Source organism: Rana temporaria, chromosome 8 (genome assembly GCF_905171775.1).
Source record: "Rana temporaria chromosome 8, aRanTem1.1, whole genome shotgun sequence".
Lineage (NCBI taxonomy): Eukaryota > Metazoa > Chordata > Amphibia > Anura > Ranidae > Rana > Rana temporaria.
The window spans coordinates 131,403,731-131,422,724 of record NC_053496.1 but is presented as its reverse complement, the minus strand read 5'-3'; positions in this window follow the sequence as shown (position 1 = coordinate 131,422,724).

The window sequence follows — 18,994 nt, the reverse complement described above, 5'->3', positions numbered from 1 at the left end:
AGGAATTTGGTGGACTAACAATGGTGGCAGTTGCACTACTTGGATATGAAAGACATTTAGGCAAAACAACTAAGCCTGAAGAGGTTTGTAATGGTGCAGGCAATTTTTTTTTTGAAGGTGAGGAGTCGGGAAATAACAGAGGGGACTCAGGGGCAGAGGAGTAAGGACTCATAGATATAATATCCTCATGAATTTGGTTTACAAGTTGTGCATTATCCTCTATATTAAAATCTAAATCAATTCCTTCAAGGTCAAGGCCTTCAAGGGTCAGACTCTCAGGTAATTCTACTTTAGCAGCATCCTGTTCTGCCAGGTGCCTACTTGGATTAGGATTAGATACTGAACTATGAGAATGAAAAAAGATGCTGCTATTATCTGTTTCCAATATATTGTGTGCTGTTTTTACATCTGGAGGCTGAGCAATTTGCTCCTCCTCAAGCTGTAAAATTTCAAGTTTTGGCTGCCTAAAATTATGGACACTAGCAACAACCTTTGCAGGAACTGCCCGTGACCGGCATGTCTTGTAAAAAACATCTGGGGTTACAGTTGGCCTATATTCAGAAGTTGTTGTTGCTGTGTCACACTCAACTTTTTCCTCTGTTGCTTTCCTCATGGTGAGAATGTGAGAATAAGTGGGAAAAGTACAAAAATTTTTTATATTAGAAATATTATTATTGTGTTTTTTTTCAGAAAAAAATACAAATGATAATGTATTCTGAAAAATAAAGGTATTGAGGACGGAGTATGATTGTTGATTTATCAGGCCTTACACAATTGGTCAGGATTAAAATGCAACAAAGCTCTACTAATCAACTTCTACCACCACCATTTATATCTTAGTAGAGTACTGGCTGCTGCCTGGGCTGGCCTAGTACTAGACTATAATGGCACTGGTGGCTATGCTAAAGTAAAAAAAATATATAGGCAAGATAATAAAACACAGTCCTACACTGTCTCACAAAAGGGGAAAAAATAACTGCAGAAAATATGAGAAAAAATGAATAGTAATCAGTGAGCACTGCATAATAAGTATAAATGTATAATTTCTAAGTGTCACCAATGAGTGAGTCACTGAGTCACAAATCCAACACCACACACACCCTGTCTAGAATGCAGTCTGACGTAGGAGAAAACTAAAATATGTCAGAGATATTTACAATTACAAATCTAGGAATGAGAATCTAGAGTATGCTTAAGAAGTTCTCTATAACAACTACAAATTAGCTCTAAGATCCACAAAACCGGTGCAACCTACCCAAAGACACCCTATCTGGACTCTGGATGGAATGAAATGCAGTCTAGCCTAGAAAAAGACACAAGGTCAAGGAGCCACTAGATAATGAGAAAGAAGCTCATTGGGGGAAGGAACAAACCTCTTCAGGGGAAGGGACAGGGCTTAGTGGCTATTGGTCAATGTCCAGAAGTATTTTAGGAGAAACGAAACTGAAATTACCTTATTTATTAAAATTCGTTGTTTTCATTTACGTTTTACGAAGATTCGTAAGTTATTTTTCGTTAGATTCGATTTTCGTATTTTATTCTTTGTTCGGCATTTTAGTTGTTTTCATTTCGTTATTCGACTATTAGTAATAGTAAGTTTGCATTTTCGTTTATTTTTTCGTAATTATGATTTTATGGGGGGTGTTCGGTGTTTTCGTTAATTCTGTGTTTTCGTTCATTTTTTCTTTCGTTGTTTCTGCTTTTTTACATTTAACAGTTTCGTATATTCGTTGTTTTCCATATTCGTTAACTAGGGAAATATCGTTATTCGTTATAATTTTAGCTAAGCCGTTCGTTCATTCGTTGGTTACCGAATCAACGAAAATAACGAAAAATAACGGAAAACGTATTCGTAACTTAAAAAACTGCACATGTCTAACGCTGACAGGAGTAAGCTAGGTGTGTGCTTAACTCTAGGAAACTGTTTGTTCTGAGGAACAGAAACTTGAGCCTAGGCTAAAGGCCTGAAACAGCCGGATGGCAAGTATGAAAGCCAGGAGGCCAAACTGTTGAATTGGCAAGATACAGGAATGGTGGAACCCCCTGCGAGGGCTGCTGATGTATTTGTGAACTTTTTGTGCTTTTAAATAAAAGTGGGCTACCAGGCCCTTAAAAACTCAGTTCTGGACTGGCGTACTCACTGGAAAACGCATCCATCACTGGAGTCTAATAACCCCAATCTTACATATGGTGGAGGTCTTGCTTTGGACAGTTTTGGAAGAGTTCCAGATCCTCGCATACCAAAAACAGTGCGTAGAAAGAAACTGTGTGTTTTGCAGCAATGCTATGATGAGCAGCCAAGGTGAACTGAAAGTCAAAGTTTTCTGCGGTTAGCTGTGTGTGGCAGCCAGGTGAACTGGATTGCACAGGAGTTCAATGGATGGACTGTGTTACATACAGGTGGTGTACCTGTGGAAGTGAGCTCAGCGTGGCCTGAGAAGATGTATCCACTTGGGAAGGCCCAGTGAGTGGATGGTTCAAGCGGAATCACAAAGAGTGAAGTCTGCATGTGAAAGCGTGCCGTTTTCAAGTCTTGGAGACAGTACACCAACATTTTCCTGTGTCGAAAAGGAACTGTGTTAAAAAACATTGCCCTGTTTGCAGCGATGGGGAGGTCAAAAACGCAAACAGAAAGCAATGATTGCAGAAATGAGAGACAGAACCTTGTGGCTGGAGGGGTTGTTACCGACAGAACAAGCCCCAGACTGGTGCAAAATGCACTTGGCTGCACTGAACCAAGTCGAAGTGCATGCTGTTGCCCCTGGCAATGCTGGTGTAGGCCGGCCAGCTATTAATGTGAAAATTGTTGAGAGCCAGGTGCGCTGTTTGTAGTGCAGTGAGTGGGGGCATGAAGTTTCCAAATGCCCTTTGTCCAAGGCTTCAGCAAAGCAAAGGTATGAGAAGCCTGCTCTGAGTGTAAAGAGTGAGCAGATGGATGCAGTTCAAGGTGCTATGATCTGTGCCTCAGATTACATGCAACCCATGCTACCTACAGAGGAGGTGGGAGACTTCCTGAAAAAAATTGAAAAAGTCAATGTAAGGAGGAAATGGCCTAGAGACCGGTGGCAAAAATTGCTGCAACCTTTATTACTGATAGAGTACAGGTCGGTTTTCCAATTTGATGGACGGTGACCACGATGACTACCGCCAGTTTAAAGGGGAAATCCTTCTTTGAGGAGAGTTTCATCTTCTAAGACGATATCATGAAACGCACGTCATGGGCATATTACGTCACTTCCGGGTTAGGTGGAGCGCACGCTGCAAACCACCGCAACACACGCTTCTGATACCCGGTGACCTACAGAGTGCACGGCTGCATCTGAGCTCTTTTATTTGTTTTTTTGTTGTTGTTTTTAGCCGCTCCATTGTGTGGAGTGCAGTAATATCTGTTACAACCACTGGCTGTAATAAATTATATTTTTAACTACTACACTATTAGAGCATTTTTTCCTCTGAGGGATCAGTGAAAGCTGTGGGGCTGTACGGATGTTGGAGTGGGTAGCTGCAGACCTGTTGAGGAGAGAACTGGAGCAGTGCCTGGGAAGCCTATACTACACGCCTCATACCCCTGGTGGGGAGCAACATCTGTTGAATGGGGAACCCTGAGGGGAGCACCGGGATCACCGCAAATGTATTGTGTACTTCCTCCACCACAAGAAGCCCTACCCAAGCTCCATGGTCTGGATTCATTAGGAACCTGCATACAACAAATGTTCTAGAGACTAATGTATTCCTTCCTCTTTGGCATTGACTGACCCTCTATTTTATGCCACCGATTGATTTTCTATTTTTGAAACTGTTTGAATTGTTTGGACTATTCACTGAAGTTCAGGCTGCGGCTTGTCCTTTCTTTTCTTTTGTTCTTTTTTCTTTTACCTGATTGGGTGTTTTTTGGCATTTTGATTTTTTTCACTTATAATATTGGATTTCTTATGACCTTGGAGACTAAGATTGGTGTCAGGGAAGGTCTGTGTGGGCCCCTATTTACACCATATATAGGTCTAAACCTGGGGATTTACTGATGGTTTTTTTTTTTTTTTTTTTTTTTATTATTATTATTATTATTGTTTTTTGGTCACTGTTTACTATATGCATTACTATTAACAGTTATTGTTATTGCACCTAGCAATTGCACTGCATAATTTTCTATCACGATATACTTCACCCACACTTAGGTGTAGGGGTGATGACACAGGCATCGCCATCACCCCCACTCTCACATTTACTATTTAGCACTTACCTCTTTCAGGGGTCGGATTAAGGGGAGGCAGCAGCCATTAGTTAGAGCCTAAGCGCAGGTCTACACATATATATTGTAACATCTGCACATGAATCCTTGATTGACTATGTATGCATCTTTACTCAATAAACACCTTGTTTAACGTAAAAAAAAAAAGGTAGGAGGGGGCACCTTACACATTAGACGAGATACAAAACCAAGGTATTCGTCAGCATACTGAAAGGTGGAAACAAATGGTGACTGAGGGGTCCCAGGAGGGAGAGAGGAAAAACTAAAGCTATGCAGTGTTGGCTTCACTATTGCCCATGAAAAAAGTTAAATGGAATTGCTACCAACAAGATTACTTATTTTTCCTATAAAGGGTATAGATCTTGATGAGCTTATCATTAGGAGGTACAAGGATGCAGCTCCTTTCCCTAATAACCCACTCGCTTAACCACTTCAGCCCCGGAGGATTTGGCTGCCCAATGACCGGGCCATTTTTTGGCAATACGGCACTGCGTCGCTTTAACTGACAATTGAGTGGAAATGCGATATTGCACCCAAACACAATTTGCGTCCTTTTTTTCCCACAAATAGAGTTTTCTTTTCGTGGTATTTGAACACCTCTGCGGTTTTTATTTTTTACGCTATAAACAAAAAAAAGCGTAAATTTAAAAAAAAAAAAAATTATATATATATATATATATATATATATATATATATATATATATATATATATATATATATATATATATATTTTTTTTTTTTGCTATAAAAAATATCCCCCAAAAATATATATAAAAAAAATTTTCCTCCCATTTTCCCAGCTGAGCCATTGTGCCAACGTATATCGTCATGCGCTGGTCGGCATGTGATTAATAGTAAACCGGATAGTATGGAAGTTGAAGGGGAGGAACTGAATACCCAAGAGAGACAATGTGCAGGATAGAACCATACATGTATCCAAATATAGGGGGGTGGATAAAAAAAGTAGGAGGAGAGTGGGCTAAATCAGGGGAGGAAGTCCTAAGCACAGTTGTGGGGCTAGATTCAGTAAGAGTTATCAGTAGATACGCCGACCTAACTCGGAATCTGCGCCGACCTAAGTTTAAGTGTATTCTCAAACAGAGATACACTTAAACCTATCTAAGATACGACGGCTTGCGCCGTCCTATCTTAGGGTGTAATTTTTAGGCTGACCGCTAGGTGGCGCTTCCATTGTGGTTGGCGTAGAATATGTAAATCACTAGATACGCCTATTCACGAACGTACGCCCGGCCAACGCAGTACAGATACGCCGTTTACATAACGCATTATCAGGCCTAAAGTTATTCCATCAAATAGCTGGAATAGTAATGTTAATGGCCGCCGTTCCCGCGTCGAAATGTGAAAATTTTACGTCGTTTGCGTAAGTCGTCCGTGAATAGGGTTTTACGTCATTTACGTCCATTTACGTCATTTACGTCAATCAGGTCAAGGTCCATTAACATAAAACACGCCCCCTCAGCTAAATTTGAATTAGGCGCCATTACGCCCGCCCGATTTACGCTACACTGCTGTAACTTAGCAGGCAAGTACTTTGTGAATCATGTACTTGCCTCGCTAACTTACGGTGGCATAGTGTAAACACGATATGCTACGCCGTCGCAAAGTTAGGACGCCCTTTCTGAATCTACCCCATTAACTAGAACCTGGAAAGTAGTAAGTTAGAAAATATATGCAGTAAATCAGCAAACAGGAAAAATAAAAAACAAAAAATACAATTGCTAGGATAAAGTCCTGCCAGGAAACAAGAGTGACTGCTGAACCTAAGCAAAAAGGATGAAGGCTGCAAGATACTCAGGGTAATCAAGCATTATAGGTCGATGGGGATGTTGGAAATTACACTGGTTAGGATACTTTTTTACTCACAAACTATTTTTTATTAGATGGTGAAATTAGGCATAGGAAGGCACTTAGTGTGGCCCTCTAATGTGGAGAAGGAATTATGCTACTAACCAACATTGTATGTGTTTCTATTTACCAATGCCTAAAAAATATGTAATTAGTTATATTTTATCATGACAAAGTTGTTTGCAGAATTTTCTCTAGAGTTTACAAGGACTGTCCTGTAAATTTTGCAGTATTTGTGAAAACCGTTATACATTTAGTCTACGACAAAATAAGTCCCCCATTAAATACCTTTCATCCACTTTGATGTCATCCATTTCAATTTTTTTTATTTAGTGCCCTGCAAATTGCATAGAAAGTTCTGGGAAACTCAGATACACAGAAAATACTGTTATTCAAAGCCCAACCAAAAAACAAAACAAAAAAGAACAATCAGAAGAATGGGTGCGAGAGATTATTATGGGATAATGAAAGCAGTACATAGCCTGGGTAACAGCAAGGACATATGAACAAGGAAATATGAACTGAATATGCTAAAATAGCAGGTAAAAATGGTAAAGTAAATGAAGAGCTTGCTTATTTCTTAAGAGGTGTTTAATAAGGACATTTTGGATGAATGGCGACCACAACCCCAATTCCCAAAAAGTTGAGACACCATGTAAAATCTACGTAAAACAGAATGCAATGATTTGCAAATCTCATAAACCCATAATTCACGAGAGAATAGAAAACATATCAAAATATTTAATCTGAAAAAATATACCATTAAAAAAATAGGTAATTTTGAATTGGATAGCAGCAACACATCTCAAAAAAGTTGGGAAAGGTCCATGTTTACCAAGGATCAGCATTTCCTCTTCTTTTAACTTCATTCTGCAAATATCTGGTAACTCCAGTTGGAGGTATGGAAGAGGAGTGTTTTACCATTCTTGCCTGAGCATACACTGCTCTAAAACCTGGATATATGGGAGTCACGTCGCATGACCGTGCAATTGTCAGTTAAAGCGACGCAGTGCCGAATCGCAAAAAGGGGCCTGGTCCTTTAGCAAAAAAATGGTCCGGGGATTAAGTGGTTAATAAAATAGCAAAAATAAGCAAGGAAGTGTCCCTCCTAATAAACACTGAAAAAAAAATGAACCCCCCCCAAAAAAAAAAAAATGGTTTGTATCCAATGAAGGATTCAAATAGGAAAAAACAAATGCTTAAAATGAAAGAATAGAGCAAGTGCCCAACTTGCAATATCTTGGAATATAGATTAATTAAAAATCTAAAGAATAGTGTTAACATCAGAGCTGAAATTGTCAAGGCCAAAAGGGCCAGATTCACCAAAGAGATACGACGGCGTTTCTCCTGATACGCCGTCGTATCTCTGTTTCTATCTATGCGACTGATTCATAGAATCAATTACGCATAGATAGCCAGAAGATCAGACAGGTGTAATTGTTTTACACTGTCGGATCTTAGGATGCAGTACCGTGACCGCCGCTGGGGGGAGTTCGCGTCGTAAACCAGCGTCGGGTATGCAAATTAGGAGCTACGGCGATCCACGAAGATTTTCCCCATCGTTACGGCGTCGCAAGTGTTAGATTTCCGTCGCAAAGATAGTGCACCTTTAACATGGTGTAAAAGTACTCCACCATGTTAAAGTATGCCTGTCTTTCCCGCGTCGCTTTTGAATTTTTTTTAAATCTTTTTTTTTTCCCGGCGTAAATCTTTTTTCACGTTGCGATTCACTAAACGTTGGCGCGTCGTAATTTCGTGCAAAGCACGTCGGGAAATTTGCGACGGGAGCATGTGCAGTACGTCCGGCGTGGGAGCGCGCCTAATTTAAATGGTACCCGCCCCATTTGAATTGGACCGCCTTGCGCCGGACCTGTTTATGATACACCGCCGCAAATTTCCAGGTAAGTGCTTTGTGGATCGGGCACTAAATCGGAAAAATCGCGGCGGTGTAACGTAAACCGGTTACGTTACGCTGCGCCCGCTGTACGTGAATCTGGCCCAAAGTTTCTAGAGATAAATAGCTGATGAGGAACAAGCATACTCTAAGTATGAAGAAAAGATTGCTATATACACAAGCCTATTTTTTTTTTCTGGTATGGCACAGACACCTCACAATGGGGTTGATTTAATAAACACTAATGGGCTGTTAACTTTTCAAAAACATTTTCTCATAGCTTAGCGAATAGGCATTCTTTGCAATGTGACTTTCACCATAATCATGTGCAAGGAAAATAAAATAAGAATATTTTTGCTTCCACATGCTTGGAAGAAACAAACCAACAACACGTCACTTCATTCACTATGTGGAAAATTATCTTGCAAAGCCTTCTCTTACATTTGATGGCTATGCTGTGAACACACATTGGCTACATTGAAGGGTAACTAAAGAATTTTTTTTTTTAGCTAAATAGCTTCCTTTACCTTCCTTTACCTTACTGCAGTCCTGGTTTCATATCCTCATTGTTCGTTTTTGCTCTAATCCTTCTCTGTTCTGAACACTTCCTGGTTGTCTGTTTCCTGATGGAAAAAGTCATGGGAGCTTTCTCTCTGTGGTCACCAATCAAGGAGGTGTGATTACTGTGTGTCTAAAACCCCTCAACACCAATCCGTTTCGTTTTCCAAACCATCACTGCCCTGTATTGGCTCTGTGCAGCAGAGAAGCAGGAAACATGCGAAAACGAAATTGAAACTACAGGTACATTATATGATTGATTTTTATCTATTTTTAATCATTTTTAAAAGGAATCGGTTAACTATTATGTCTCTATACCCTGTAAACAGTCATTTCAGCAAAAAAAAAAAAAATTCCATTACAACTCATTTAAGTTTCCACACAAATTAAAAAAAAAAATGTTATTTCAGGTCAGAAGTCATAGGTCTACTCAGTTTAGTCACTGAGCTTAAGTACTCCCAAAGATTCTCTTTAGTGACGATTGTATATTTTCTTGATAGACAGATACCAGTAATAAATTACTAAGGAAAGTAGATAAATGCTTAAATCCAGTAATCACATTCTTGCTGTTATGATTGTTTCTTCATGATTCTCAACAGGAGGAAAAACTCTAGCTTGTAAAACAAAGCATTCTGGGAACAGTTTAATAAAAAGAATTGCCAAGCGGGGGGTAATTTCATGTCATGTTCTCAGTGGGAGTTCATTTCTTCAACCTACTGATGAGATTATTTTGACAATAGCTGCTATAGGAAATGTAATTGTTTTAACCATTTAAACATAGATTCTTTCACCAATTTTGTTTTCAATCTGTACCTTTCATTGAGTGACAGAGGATTATCTAACCCTCAAACACTCATCATTCCAGAAAGCAGATACGGATGCCATTTATAGACAAAATGACCCAGGGTCATAGAGCATTGGTATATAATAAGGATTGACGCCACCGCAGCCTGGCTTTTTAGGTGGCTGAGCTTATGAAACCCGGAAGGAAGACCATACGAAGATGGAAGTGCATGGGGAGCCATGACAGTGTAGCGCTGGAGGGCTATGTTTGCAGGTAAGTCTGTCATAGTGTATTGGTATGTGGTGCATACTAGTACATTATGACTTAAATCTGCAGGGGGCCAATTTTTTAGCATTTATATTGGAACCTTTCTACTGCTTTTAAAGTAATTAACACAGACCTATGGGTTTTGGGCTGCACCCAAGACCTTAGATTCATACCTTTCATGAACATTCTACTACCCTCTTTCACGTATCTAAGGCATTCAAATGGTTCAGGAGACAAACTTTTGCCTTATGATCCTTTCTTATTTATACGGAGAAATGCAGGTAAGAGGGTAAGGTATGAACTGAGGGTTTAGTGTATTAGCTGCAACCAGCTCATCTATGGTTTTAAATGACCACAGGGCAAATGTCTAAATTAGACCAAGTCCAGCAACTGAATTTAAAGAGTAACTTCACTTTTGTTGTGAAAAACAATCCCCTTTGGTTGATCTATATACATTGTAAGGATTTTAACAAACGTTGTTGCAGAGATCTACCTTTTTTTTATTCTGGAGGAAACACTGTTTGCCTGTGTCCAGCTAAGTGAATCTCCATGGGACTGGTTTTATGATCATCAGTCATCCGCTGCACCTACAGAGTTCTAATTGGAAAAGTGACAGGGTCTGAATCCATTAACTACTTTCACATAGGTTTGCATTAAACTTGCCTGTAAAATGCCTGTGCCTTAATAAAGTGTTTTTGCTGCGCTTTTGCAGCATTTGCGGTGTGTTTTTTTCAAGGACACAAGACTCAAAAACTGTTCCCATTTATTTCAATAGGGAGGAGCGTTTTTTAACTGAACAACTATGCTCCAAAAATGCAGCAAGTGGGATTTTTTACACCGCAATGGAAGTACCACCCCAGTGTGAACAAATACATCGTAATTAAAGGTAAGCATTTTTCTTGAGCTTTTTGTGCTTTTTTTTACTGCAAAAGTGCTTCAAAAACTCCTCAGTATAAAAGCAGCCTTATGCCGCGTACACACGATCATATTTCGGGTTGTAAATAACAATGTTTTTCAGGCTCTAGAAAAAAAGCATGTTTTTTTTTCAACTTCATTAAAACGGCGTTGCCCACACACGATCGTGAAAAAAAAAATGCTCTAGAAAAGCGCGGTGACGTACAATGCGTACGACGGCACTATAAAGTGGAAGTTCCAATCGGATGACGCCACCCTTTGGGCTGCTTTAGCTAATTTTTGGGTTAGTAAAAGATGATTCGCGCTTTTCTGTCTGTTACAGTGTGATGAATGTGCTTACTTCATTATGAACGGTAGTTTTACCAGAACAAGCTCTCCCGTCTCATAACTTGCTTCTGAGCATGCGTGGGTTTTTCATGTCGTTAAAGCCCACACATGATCATTTTTTACAACCCGAAAAACTACATAGTTTAAAACATTTTGGCTGTTTTTCAGAACCCGAAAAATGCTCTAAAGCCCACACACGATAATTTTAAATTACATTTTTAAAAAACTTCATTTTTTACAACCCGAAAAATGATCATGTGTATGCGGCATTAGATGTGATTTCCCTTTTGAAGGTATCTCACCAAAAATTACATTTGTGTTGCAGGGGATGCTCAAAATCTAATTTGTATCTTAGTGAAGACTTTTGGTAAAGATAAGTAAGCCAATTACACCAGCAGGAAATGTCATATCTAGGGGGCATTCTGTACCTCCAGTAGCCATATTGCATTGCATTTTACAGAATATTACAGTGGCTGCAGATTGAAATGGAAATGTCATTTTAAATGGCATTCAATTACAATATAACTTGTGTCACAATTGTATATAGAAAACCCAGAATTGCTGCGCTTAAATAGGAGGTGATAAAACCAAAATACAAATTATATATACAGTGATCAGACCATGAGAATATCTAAAATGATAATGTTCAAATCTGTGAAGAAATTCAACATAAATAAAGTTCTTAACCACTTCCATACAGGGCACGTATACACCTTCCCGCCCAAGCCAATTTTCAGCTTTCAGCACTGTCGCACTTTGAATGGCAATTGCGCGGTCGTGCTACACTGTACCCAAACAAAATTGGCGTCCTTTTTTACCCACAAATAGAGCTTTCTTTTGGTGGTATTTGATCACCTCTGCGATTTTTTTTTTGCGCAACAACTAAAAAAAGACCGAAAATTTTGAAAAAAATTACGTTTTTATTTTTTTCTGTAATTTTTTTGTAAATAAGTAAGTTTTCTCTTTCAATTACGGGCACTGATATGGTGGCACTGATGGGCACAGATGAGATGGCACTGATGGACATCGACGAGGTAGTACTGACGGGCACAAATGAGGTGGCACTGATTGGCGGCGCTGGCATGCGGCACTGGGCACACATAGGCGGCACTCATGGGCACACATAGGCGGCACTGATGGGCACTCATGGGCGGCACTGATGGGCACTCATGGGCGGCACTGATGGGCACTCATGGGCAGCACTGGGCACTCATAGGCGGCACAGATGGGCACTGTGGGGTGGCACTGATGGGCACTGTGGGGTGGCACTGATGGACACTGTGGGGCGGCACTGATGGACACTGTGGGGCGGCACTGATGGACACTGTGGGGCGGCACTGATGGACACTGTGGGGCGGCACTGATTTACTTGTTGCCAGTCAGTGCCCATTTGTGGGCACTGATTTGCATCTTTTTTTTCTTGCATCTTTTTTTTTTTTTTTTCAGACTTTTTTTTATTTTTATTTTTTACTTTTACTTTTTTTTTGTTTTGCCCTTCCCTGGTGGGCATCCCTGGTGGTCCATGTGGCGATCCGAGGGGGGGCTGCGCTGATAAACAATCAGCGCGAACCCCCCTGTCAGGAGAGCCGCCGATCAGCTCTCCTCTACTCGCGTCTGTCAGACGCGAGTGAGGAAAAGCCATCGACGGCTCTTCCTGTTTACATCGTGATCAGCCGTGGTTGGACACGGCTGATCACGTGGTAAAGAGTCTCCGTGAGAGACTCTTTACCGAGATCGGTGTTGCGGGGTGTCAGACTGACACCCCGCAACAACGATCGCCGCGATGCGCGCCCCCGGGGGCGCGCAGCGGCTGAGAATCCTGAGGACGTCATATGACGTCCGGTCAGGATTCTACAACCACTTTGCCGACGTCAATATGTCATTGGCGGGCGGCAAGTGGTTAAATATTCATGTCTCAGTGATGATAAACGATTGAACACGAAAAGTGCACCTTCCACCATGAAAAAAGAAAGGCTGTGCCCTTACGAGTTGACTAGACTCCACGTTATAGGAAAGCGTGGTGTAATACAGATGATCCATCCTTTGGATACAAACAGGATGATAGAGGTATCAACACAGGTGGCTCCTCTTTTTTTTTGCTCCCAAGAATGATAAAAGAAAGGAGAAGAAGAACGCCAACATAGCATAAAACTGTGATGGTTTATTGAGGTAGCATAAGTCCAAACAGACAAGGATAAAAAAGTTTCCAAGGTAAAAAATGATCCTCAGATCACATAGGTAGTAGCGTGGTGAGAATTAGTATAACTCCATCCTACTAGTTTCGTCATAACTGACATCATCCGGCTGGTAATTGTGTAATTGCCAGCTGCTGTTTTGATTTAGTATTTCACCTGTGCAATTTCTATCCACAGTGGATTTACCCTTTAAAGCTCTTGTGTCCTCTTAATGGATAACAATACTTTTAGGGCCGTTATCCTTTAATTGCCCTTACCCACTCATTTGAGTGAGGATTAGTCAGAAGCAAGGACGGATGGATTTAAGACTTTGGTGGGGGTAATTTGAATTGTGACTGTGACAAAAAGTACAATTATTCTTTAATCAGTTTACCAAGTGAACATGATAAGGAAAAACATGTTTTAAAAAAAAAAATGGCAATAGAATCTGCAGCCGTAAGTTCTCCTGTTTTTACAGGATAGCATGTTCTGTGCAGTCCAGTAATATGCCTAATTAGGTTGAAAACCAGATAACATGAGGATCACATGATTCACTGTACTTGGTTCCTTGCCAAAACGACTTTATTGTAAAGACAGTAGTTGAATCTAGAGTTGAATAGATTATTTTCAGAGCAACTGCCTAAAACATGTTGAAAAGGGCAATGCAGATTAAGTATTCAAATTGGTTGACTTTAAAGTGATAATAAACACACATGGTTTAATTTACATTGTTACTTCTATTTCTGTTTATGGATGGTGGCACTGTTATTATTTGGATAAAAAACATCTAAGTAAAAAAGAACCACGGAAATGGGGGAGCTTGCCCATCAAGCAAAGGAGGCTCTTCAAATTCAACAAACATTGGTCCTGCTGGCACCACTTTACCACAACAGATGAGTGTTCCAAGCTTTTGGTCTAACTAGGTGTGCATGACCTCTGACGCCTTATGGAATGGAAAACCTAACCATATGGAAACCTTACCTCCCTTGCCCTGTTCCCCTCTCTACCCCCATATCTAGGGATAAGCCAAATACCCCCCGGTTGGGTTCGTAGCAGAACAGGTGAAAAAATTTGTTCGAACACGCAAACACCATTAACATCTATAGGACACGAACGTGAAAAATAAAAAGTGCTCATTTTAAAGGTTAATATGCATTGTCATAAAAAGTGTTTGGGGACCTGGGTCCTGCCCTGGGGACATGTATCAATGCAAAAAAAGTTTTAAAAACTGAAGTTTTTTCGGGAGCAGTGATTTTAATAATGCTTAAAGTGAAACAATAAAAGTGAAATATTCCTTTAAATTTAATACTTGCATGAAATGCAATTGTCGGGTCCCGGTAATACAGGTAAAAGTAATTGAAAAAAACGGCATGGGTTCCAGCTCAGTCCATTACCAGGCCATTTGGGTCTGGTATGAATATTAAGGGGAACTCCAAACCAAAATAATAAAAAAATATGTATGGGGGTCCCCCCAAATTCCATACCAGGCCCTTCAGGTCTGGTGTGGATTTTAAGAGGAACCCCACGCCAAAATAAAAAAAAACAATTGCGTGGGGATCCCCCCAAAAATCTATACCAGACCTTATCTGAGCATGCAACCTAGCAGGCCGCAGGAAAAGAGGGGGGGACGAGAGAGAGTGTTCCCCCTCCTGAACCGTACCAGGCCACATGCCCTTAACATTGGGAGAATGCTTTGGGGTCTGGACCCCAAAGCACCATGTCCCCTTGTTAATGGGGACAAGGGCCTCATCCCCACAACCCACGCACTTGCTACTTAAGAGCTGTCACGGCGGGTGTAGTGTCATTCAACGGGAACCACCCATGGAAGCGGATCGTGTCTGCGTTTTTTTTTCTCCGTATCCTCCGCTCTAGAATGGATGTACATTTTTTTTTTTTTACACTTTTTTGGGAAATGGTAAGGGTACAACGTACTCCGTTACCAATTCACATGGGGGGGCAGGATATGTGGGTCTCCTTTGTACAGTATTTTTTTTTTTTTTTTATGATGTGGGTTTAGTGATACTTTCATTGTGAAAGTCATGAGCTGGATGTACATGTGCTTCTCAACTACAGTAAGCTTCTGTACATATAGAGCTAGGGATAAATGGCAATGATTTTATAGAGATACTCTTCATCTTAGCCAAAGTAAGCATTTCTAAATCTCTATTTACTATAGTTGAATGGTTCTTATCTTGATGAAGAGATGTCTGTCTAAAAGCCTCTTAATCCTCCAAAGCTTTATTTAAATGGAACTGGAATTGAACTAAAATGTCCCATGCAAAGACATAACTTTACAGAATAGTCATTGGCTTTCTACTTATGAATTATTTATATTATCACTACACAATTTGGCACACCGCTAAACTAGATGAAATAAAGAATGCATTAAATCAGAGACGGTGCTTTTATACCAACATTTTTGTCTCTTGGAGGACACAAAAGTCTAGTGAATTTTCCAATCACTGGAACATGCTTCATAGTGGTTCTTGCTAAATCAAATGCACTTAGCTTCTATATTGTACCGTACAAACCATCTAGTTAATTCAGTGATTATAATACAAATACATGGCTTATTATATGGTATTTTATGTTCTCAAGCTTTTTCCAGCTACAATAATCAGCAATTTCACTTCCCTTTTCTACTTCAGCTAATGTACTGGTCAGATGCAACAGAACTAACTTTTTGAATTACTGCACGGTCAAAAGGAAAGGGAGAACAATTAGGAAAATTGATGCTCATTTTGATATCACTCTAAGCAAAGCTATAATTTTATATGTGAATGGAAACTCTGTAGAACTCACTTCTATATTAAGAGCACTAACATAAGAAAATAAATGTTTTATTTTTTTATTTTGTATTATTATTATTTAATTTCAATTTATCAGAGGTGTGAAATTGCAGTTTTTCAAAATGTAAGAAAAAAAAGAACTTCAAGTGTAGCACCCTCTACCTAGGTAGGTGCTAGAAGTGAGATTTTTGGTCAGTGCAGGTAAATTTAAACAGGCCTAGCTGGAAGCTAGGCCTGTTTGTTTTTATCTGTATGGACTGGGAGTGGCTTAGAGTAGGCTGGTGTGGCCTGTGTCTCGCAGTGTACATGTCACGTACCTTGTGCCAGAGCCTGACATGTAGAGGAAGACCTCTTGTACAGCCCCGGCTCAAGGGCCACGGGTGTTGCGACTGTGGCTGCGAGAGCGCAGGTGAGGTAAGAGTGCCTGCAAAAGTGTTACTTTGGTTGCAGAAGTGTGTGACAGATGCATCACCTGAGCTGGGCTGAAGCAGCAGATGGCAACAGGAACAGCAGATGCAGGTACACAGCAGGTGTACGACCAGCATGACCAGCATAACCAGGCACTTTGCAGAGCAGGACAGATGAATAACTGGATGCAGGGTCATACAAGCCAGGTTGGCAATGGAGGATCAGGTATAAGCATAAACAGCAGGGAGAAAATATTCAAGATGCAGGCAGAAGTTGGCAACAGGATATCATGCAGATGAAAGATATACATGTATGAAAAATTCCTAAAAAAGGCATGCCAGCTAAACACTGAAAGATCTTCACATAACTCTGTATATAGTAAATAAAGTGCAGCGCAATAAAATAAAAATGAACCTAGCACAAAGTCCATATATTGGCAAGGGGAACCACAAGTCCCAGATAGCACCGGAAGAAAGTATCCACGTGTTGAAAAGGAATCTGTGAGCACAGATATGAAGTAACAGTCCCTCCACCCCCAAAATACTTGCTTCTCTCACCTTATGAAATGGACCGCTGAACTAACAGACGTCAACAGCACAGATCCCTCAAAAGGGTAAAGTACAGCAGGAGTCGGTGGTCCAGATCTCCAAAGCAATACACCAGAGAAATACGAATAAAAAGAGAGCTAATGCCACGTACACACGATCATTTTTCGGCATGAAAAAAAACGTAGTTTTTAAAAACGTCATTTAAAATGATCGTGTGTGGGCTGCACATCGTTTTTCAGTTTCTGAAAAAGGACAAAAAAAATTCGAACATGCTGCATTTTTAAAAGTTGTTTTAAAAAATGTTGTTTTTCTGGTAGTAAAAAATTATCGTGTGTGGGCTAAAACGATGTTTTAAACCTGCGCATGCTCAGAATCAAGTTGTGAGATGGGAGCGCTCATTCTGGTAAAACTACCATTCATAATGGAGTAAGCACATTCATTACACTGTAACAGACAAAAAAGCGTGAATCGTCTTTTACTAACAAGGAATCGGCTAAAGCAGCCCAAAGGCGAATAGAACTTCCCCTCTAGAGTACCGTTGTACGTCACCGCGCTTTGTTCATCATTTTTTTAAAACGATGGTGTGTGGGCAACGTCGTTTTATATGATGAAATTGGAAAAACTTCGTTTTTTGGACATGCTAAAAAACCACGTTTTCTTTCATGCCGGAAAATGATCGTGTGTACGCGGCATAAGTGTTATCCATTAAAATAATCCAATGCTTTATTAAAAATGAAGAATCCTACTCACGTTATATTTCTCAATACGGGCAGCTGCTGCCCTTATATAGGCCATTTGGCGCCAGCAATAACAGGCACACATATTTGCATGCATGCGCGTATGCGTTTGTGCGCGCAAAATTTTGCATTAGCCTATGCCCGGAAAGATGGGAACCTACAGGAGCATGTCTGTGCATGCGTATCTACTCTGCCTAGGAGGTTCGGATGCACTATGGCCAGCATGTCCCTGACTGTACACCAAGATTAAGTCAAAAACCCTATTTTATGTTCTCATACTGGACTTACAGGTGTGGGAAATATTTTGGAATTTTAATAGTTATGCCGACCAAAACAATTAACTTTTTTAATAAATTGCAGTGGGTTGAATTACTCAAAAATATATTTCTTTATATGAAGGATAATATAGGGTTATGATGAGGATGAGAAAAGAGAGAAACTTCACCATTGGGGTATTTTAAAGCTGAACTCCGGGCACAATATTTTTCTCTTTCATGCAATTTGGCTATGCCCATACTGCATGGAATAATTGCTCATGTTGTCTAGGGGTGAGCAGAATTCTTATACTCACCTGGTCTTTCAATCCTCCAAAAAACTGCACTCTTCTGTGGTCCAGGGGTGGACTGTTCCTTGTCTATGGCAGTGGTCATAAACCCTGTCCTCAGGGCCCTCTAACAGGCCAAGTTTGTAAGATAACTGAAATCCATCACAGGTGATATCATTTGCTGCTCAGTGATTGCAGTATTCTAGTCTGCATCTCCCTAAGGTAATACATTAAACCTGGCCTGTTAGTGGGCTCTGAGGAGAGGGTTGATGACCACTGGTCTATGGAACCTACTCTGGGCATGATGAGCTGACATCAAGATATAGTCCACTATTCAAGACCATTGGAGCGCAGGGATGCCGAACCGATCTTGTGCTGGGAGGATCAGAGGATTAAGTAAGTATTTTCCACTCTCCTCTCCTGGAGAGAAAAAAATAACAAGCAGTGAACTCATTCAGTGTGGGTACAACAACACTGCATAGGAAAAACATGATTTTCCCTGGAGTTCAGCTTTAGGAGATATAGAAATCTAGGGTCATTATGCTGTATATTGTTTTGACAAGGTTGAATGCAATTGCTTTTTTTTTTTTTATCTAAATCCAACTAAATATAATTCAGGGCACAATGTTGCAGATTTACAATTCTATCCACTTAAAATGAACTTGAGTTTAATGTGGAGTCACTAGAAGTCAATGGGAGCAATATCAAGTAGCCTGGAAGATGATGAGAAAAGTTTTACAGACTTGAATAAGCTTCTAGTTGTATCAGCAAAGTTAACAGAGATGCAGCTCAGTACCAGTGTTCACTAGAACAGCTCTATTCTCTAAACCCCCGGAAACTGCTCATGCATGGAAATAATAGCTGATGAGCTTGGTCTACCTGAAAAGGCTAATTGTCTGTGGGAACAAGTCCGAAAAATAGTGTATTCTATGAA